At 32.3% G+C, this 7,164-nt stretch overlaps 1 protein-coding gene across 1 annotated transcript in view; it reads right to left on the minus strand.

The window, feature by feature from the left end:
- Positions 1-6,583: 6,583 nt before the first annotated feature.
- Positions 6,584-7,164, minus strand: part of ascl1a (achaete-scute family bHLH transcription factor 1a) — a 1,211-nt gene continuing 630 nt past the window's right edge. The window contains exon 2 of the mRNA XM_061911926.1: positions 6,584-7,099. The gene's annotated coding sequence lies outside the window, so the exon portion shown is untranslated. The remainder of the gene's footprint in view (positions 7,100-7,164) is intronic.

Consider the following 7,164-nt stretch of genomic DNA (forward strand, 5'->3'; position numbering starts at 1 on the left):
ACACATATATAAGATGTTAAAAGTCATTTTGATAGTAGGCTAATATAGACACATCATGTGTTGCCTTCATTATAACACTTATATAAGATTTTTAAATTTATTTTGATAGTAAGCTAATATAGACACTTACATTGTGTGTTGTCTTCATTATAACACATATATGAGACTTTTAAAGTATTTTTTAAAGTAGGCTAATATAGAAACTTACCTCATGTGTTGCCTTCATTATAACACTTATATAAGACTTTCAAAGTATTTTTAAAGTAGGCTAATATAGACACTTACATCATGTGTTGTCTTCATTATAACACTTATATAAGACTTTCAAAGTATTTTTAAAGTAGGCTAATATAGACACTTACATCATGTGTTGTCTTCATTATAACACATATATAAGACTTTCAAAGTATTTTTAAAGTAGGCTAATATAGACACTTACATCATGTGTTGCCTTCATTATAACACTTATATAAGACTTTTAAAGTATTTTTTAAAGTAGGCTAATATAGACACTTACCTCATGTGTTGCCTTCATTATAACAGGTATATAAGACTTTTAATTTTTTGCGGCTCCAGATAGATTTTTTTTTTTTTTTTTAATCTTTTTTGGTGCTCTTTCGACATTTTGGGTTGCCGACCCCCGATTTAGTTGTACGCCAAAGCATTTGATTCAACATTTAAGTATTTTATGTTCCCCTATTCAAACACAGTGTTACTGTTCGAACTGATGTTACAGTGGCCAAAATAGATATCATACTTGTTAAATAAAACCTCCGCCTGTTTGTTTTTAATGAATACCTAAGCCTACTAGACTACTGTATTTTAATGTTAACCACCAAAAAAAAAGAAAAAATTGAAATAAATGAATACAATTTAAAAAAAAAATTAAAAGTTAGAGAAGCACCGCCCTAATATTTGCAGGTTTATTTTTGTGTTTTTTGGGCGGGAGCCGGGGGGCGGCTGGCGTGTCACAGGCACACGCCAGCCGCCAACTCGCACACGCGACCGCCCGCCCTCACCTGTCAAACTTAGTTTTGGCAGCGAGACGAGTAACCCTCCTGACCTCTGACCCAACCCCCCTCCCCCCTCAAACCCCTCACACACACTTTATTTTGGTGGATTAGAAGAAGACAAAACATTAAAAAGTGTCACTTTTGAACATATTTTTTTTTGCCCCCTTTTCCCTTTTTAAGCCGAGCCAAAGAAGCACAAGTGAAGAATTTCCCGGCAATAAAGCAGCAAAGAAGCGTGGAGTGGAGGAGCAAATCATTTATTGTTGGACTGGAGTGTACAAAATATGCTTCTTTCCCCTCTAACTGCATAAGTTTAATGATTTCCAATGTTGCAAAAATGTGCAGAATAAAAATTTAAATACAACACTTCTGTCAACGAAGATTGATAGTAGGCTAATATAGCTAATATAGACACTTACATCATGTGTTGCCTTTATTATAACACTTATATAATACTTTTAAAGTCATTTTGATAGTAGGCTAATATAGACACTTACATCATGTGTTGCCTTCATTAAAATACTTTTAAAGTCATTTTGATAGTAGGCTAATATAGACACTTACATCATGTGTTGTCCTCATTATAACACTTATACAAGACTTTTCATGTCAGTTTGATAGGAGGCTAATATAACTAATATAGACACCATGTGTTGCCTTCATCATAACACTTGTAAAGTCATTTTGATAGTAGGCTAATATAGACACTTACATCATGTGTTGCCTTCATTATAAGACTTTTAAAGTCATTTTGATAGTAGGCTAATATAGACACTTACACCACGTGTTGTCATCATTATAACACTTATATAAGACTTTTAATGTCAGTTTGATAGGAGGCCAATATAACTAATATAGACACTTACATCATGTGTTGCCTTCATTATAACACTTGTAAAGTCATTTTGATAGAAGGCTAATATAGACACATCATGTGTTTCCTTCATCAAAACACTTATATAAGACTTTTCAAGTCATGTTGATAGTAGGCTAATATAGACACTTACATTATGTGTTGTCTTCAATACAACACTTGTATACAACTTTTAAAATAATTTTGTTAGAAGGCTAAAATTATTAGTACAGACACTTACAACATGTGTTGTCTTCATTTTTACACTTATATAAGAACGTTGAAGACATTTTTATAGTCGACTAATATAGCTAATATAGACACTTTCATCATGTGTTGCCTTCATTACAACACTTATAAGGACTTTTTAAGTCCTTTTGATAGTAGGCTAAGACAACTTGTACTTACATCATGTGTTGCCTTCATTATAACACTTATATAAGACTTTAAAAGTCATTGTGATAGTAGGCCAATATAGACACTTACATCATGTGTTGTCTTCATGATATACGACTTTTAAGCCGAGCCATAGAAGCACAAGTGAAGGATTTCCCGACAATTAAGCAGCAAAGAAGCGTGGAGTGGAGGAGCAAATCATTTATTGTTGGACTGGAGTGGAGAAAATATACTTCTTTTTTTTCTTATTTTTCCCCCCAACTTTGTTTGGACACTAGCTGCATAAGTTTAATGATTTCCAATAATGCAAAAATGTGCAGAATAAAAATTAAAATACAACATTTCTGTCAACAAAGATTGATAGTAGGCTAATATAACTAATATAGAAACTTACACCATGTGTTGCCTTCATTATAACACTTTTAAAGTCATTTTATAGTAGGCTAATACAGACACTTACATCATGTGTTGTCTTCTTTGTAACACTTATATAAGACTTTTCGAGGCATGTTGATAGTAGGCTAATATAGCTAATGTAGACACTTACATTATGTGTTGCCTTCATTAAAATACTTTTAAAGTAATTTTGATAGTAGGCTAATATAGACAGTTAAATCACGTGTTGTCATCATTATAACACTTATATAAGACTTGTAATGTCAGTTTGATAGGAGGCTAATATAACTAATATAGACACTTACATCATGTGTTGCCTTCATTATAAGACTTTTAAAGTCATTTTGATAGTAGGCTAATATAGACACTTACATCATGTGTTGTCTTCAATAAAACACTTGTATACAACTTTTAAAATAATTTTGATAGAAGGCTAAAATTATTAGTACAGACACTTACATCATGTGTTGTCTTCATTTTAACACTTATATAAGAATGTTGAAGACATTTTGATAGTCGACTAATATAGCTAATATAGACACTTTCACCATGTGTTGCCTTCATTACAACACTTATAAGGACTTTTTAAGTCCTTTTGATAGTAGGCTAAGACAACTTATACTTACATCATGTGTTGCCTTCATTATAACACTTATATAAGACTTTAAAAGTCACTGTGATAGTAGGCCAATGTAGACACTTACATCATGTGTTGTATTCATTATAAGACTTTTAAGTAATTTTGATAGTAGGCTAATATAGACACTTACATGATGTGTTGCCTTCATTATAAGACTTTTAAGTCATTTTGATAGTAGGCTAATATAGACATTTACCTCATGTGTTGCCTTCATTATAAGACTTTTAAAGTCATTTTGATGGTAGGCTAATATCAATCAATCAATCAATGTTTACTTATATAGCCCTAAATCACTAGTGTCTCAAAGAATATAGGCACTTACATCATGTGTTGCCTTCATTATAAGACTTTTAAAGTCATTTTGATAGTAGGCTAATATAGACACTTACATCATGTGTTGTCTTCAAAACAACACTTATATACAACTTTTAAAATAATTTTGATAGTAGGCTAAAATAATTAGTACAGACACATCATGTGTTGTCTTCATTTTAACACTTATATAAGAATTTTGAAGACATTTTGATAGTAGACTAATATAGCTAATATAGACACTTTCATAATCTGTTGCCTTCATTACAACACTTATAAGGACCTTTAAAGTCCTTTTGATAGTAGGCTAAGACAACTTGTACTTACATCACGTGTTGCTTTTATTATAACACTTATATAAGACTTTAAAAGTCATTGTGATAATAGGCCAATATAGACACTTACATCATGTGTTGTCTTCATTATATATGACTTTTAAGCCGAGCCATAGAAGCACAAGTGAAGGATTTCCCGGCAATAAAGCAGCAAAGAAGCGTGGAGTGGAGGAGCAAATCACTTATTGTTGGACTCGAGTGGAGAAAATATACTTCTTTTTTTTCTTTTTTTCCCCCCAACTTTGTTTGGACACTAGCTGCATAAGTTTAATGATTTCCAATAATGCAAAAATGTGCAGAATAAAAATTAAAATACAACATTTCTGTCAACGAAGATTGATAGTAGGCTAATATAACTAATATAGAAACTTACACCATGTGTTGCCTTCATTATAAGACTTTTAAAGTCATTTTTATAGTAGGCTAATACAGACTCTTACGTCATGTGTTGTCTTCATTGTAACACTTATATAAGACTTTTCAAGGCATGTTGATAGTAGGCTAATATAGCTAATGTAGACACTTACATTATGTGTTGCCTTCATTAAAATACTTTTAAAGTAATTTTGATAGTAGGCTAATATAGACAGTTACATCACGTGTTGTCATCATCATAACACTTATATAAGACTTGTAATGTCAGTTTGATAGGAGGCTAATATAACCAATATAGACACTTACATCATGTGTTGCCTTCATTATAAGACTTTTGAAGTCATTTTGATAGTAGGTTAATATCAATCAATCAATCAATGTTTACTTATATAGCCCTAAATCACTAGTGTCTCAAAGAATATAGGCACTTACATCATGTGTTGCCTTCATTATAAGACTTTTAAAGTCATTTTGATAGTAGGCTAACATAGACACTTACATCATGTGTTGTCTTCAATACAACACTTGTATACAACTTTTAAAATAATTTTCATAGAAGGCTAAAATAATTAGTACAGACACTTACATCATGTGTTGTCTTCATTTTAACACTTATATAAGAATGTTGAAGACAGTTTGATAGTCGACTAATATAGCTAATATAGACACTTTCATCATGTGTTGCCTTCATTACAACACTTATATAAGACTTTAAAAGTCATTGTGATAGTAGGCCAATATAGACACATACATCATGTGTTGTCTTCATTATATACGATTTTTAAGCCGAGCCATTGAAGCACAAGTGAAGAATTTCCCGGCAATAAAGCAGCAAAGAAGCGTGGAGTGGAGGAGCAAATCATTTATTGTTGGACTGGAGTGGAGAAAATATACTTCTTTTTTTCTTTTTTTCCCCCCAACTTTGTTTGGACACTAGCTGCATAAGTTTAATGATTTCCAATAATGCAAAAATGTGCAGAATAAAAATTAAAATACAACATTTCTATCAACGAAGATTGATAGTAGGCTAATATAGCTAATATAGACAATTACATAATGTGTTGTCTTCATTATAACACTTATATAAGACTTTTAAATTCATTTTGATAGTAGGCCAATATAACTAATATAGAAACTTACACCATGTGTTGTCTTCATTATAAGACTTTTAAAGTAATTTTGATAGTAGGCTAATATAGACACTTACATCATGTGTTGTCATCATAATAACACTTATACAAGACTTTTATTGTCAGTTTGATAGTAGGCTAATATAACTAATATAGACACTAATATCATGTGTTGCCTTCATTATAAGACTTTTAAAGTCATTTTGATAGTAGGCTAATATAACTAATATAGACACTTACATCATGTGTTTCCTTCATTAAAACACTTATTTAAGACTTTTCAAGTCATGTTGATAGTAGGCTTATATAGACACTTACATCATGTGTTGTCTTCAATATAACACTTATATAAGACTTTTAAAGTCATTTTGATAGTACGCTAATATAGACACTTACATCATGTGTTGTCTTCAAAACAACACTTATATACAACTTTTAAAATAATTTTGATAGTAGGCTAAAATAATTAGTACAGACACTTACATCATGTGTTGTCTTCATTTTAACACTTATATAAGAATTTTGAAGACATTTTGATAGTAGACTAATATAGCTAATATAGACACTTTCATCATGTGTTGCCTTCATCACAACACTTATAAGGACCTTTAAAGTCCTTTTGATAGTAGGCTAAGACAACTTGTACTTACGTCACGTGTTGCTTTTATTATAACACTTATATAAGACTTTAAAAGTCATTTTGATAGTAGGCTAATATAGACACTTACATCATGTGTTGTCTTCAATACAACACTTATATACAACTTTTAAAATAATTTTGATAGTAGGCTAAAATAATTAGTACAGACACTTACATCATGTTGTCTTCATGTTAACCCTTATATAAGATTTTTTAAGAAATGTTGTTAGTAGACTAATATAGACACTTTCATCATGTATTGCCTTCATTACAACACTTATAAGGACCTTTAAAGTCTTTTTGATAGTAGGCTAAGACAACTTGTACTTACATCACGTGTTGCTTTTATTATAACACTTATATAAGACTTTAAAAGTCATTGTGATAGTAGGCTAATATAGACACTTACATCATGTGTTGTCTTCATTATATACGAGCCAAAGAAGCACAAGTGAAGGATTTCCCGGCAATAAAGCAGGAAAGAAGCGTGGAGTGGAGTAGCAAATCATTTATTGTTGGACTGGAGTGTAGAAAATATGCTTTTTCTTTTTCTTTTCTCTCTCCAACTTTGTTTGGACACTAGCTGCATAAGTTTGATCATATACATTATTAAATAAGACACGTATCGGTGCTGAGCTGGACATAGTCATAGATATAGATATTTATATACAAAAGATGTGTAGAAAAAAACAAAGTAGATAAATCTCTTTGACATAGAAAAATATATTTGCATGATAAAGATCCGCGACTTGGAAGCATTTTGAGTTTGGGTCTTTTTTCAGCCTAAAAGAAAACATGGTCCATCCATTTCCTACCGCTTGTCCCTTCTGGAAAATCCTCTTTTTTTTTTTGTTGGTGCTTGTGGCTGCTGGTTCTTGCAACCTGCAAGGAGGAGCCGAGCCGAGCCGAGCCGAGCTGAGTCGAGCCGAGCCGAGCCGAGCCGAGCCGAGCCGAGCATCTTCTTCTCCTCCGGGGCCGCCCTTGGACCGCATCTGACCGATGCGCGCTCCTGCAGGGGAGGAGAAAAACGTTGTCTTCCTGGAGCTCCGGAGCGGGTGGAAGGGTGCACCGTGC

Source organism: Nerophis ophidion, linkage group LG10, assembly GCF_033978795.1.
Source record: "Nerophis ophidion isolate RoL-2023_Sa linkage group LG10, RoL_Noph_v1.0, whole genome shotgun sequence".
Taxonomy (NCBI): domain Eukaryota; kingdom Metazoa; phylum Chordata; class Actinopteri; order Syngnathiformes; family Syngnathidae; genus Nerophis; species Nerophis ophidion.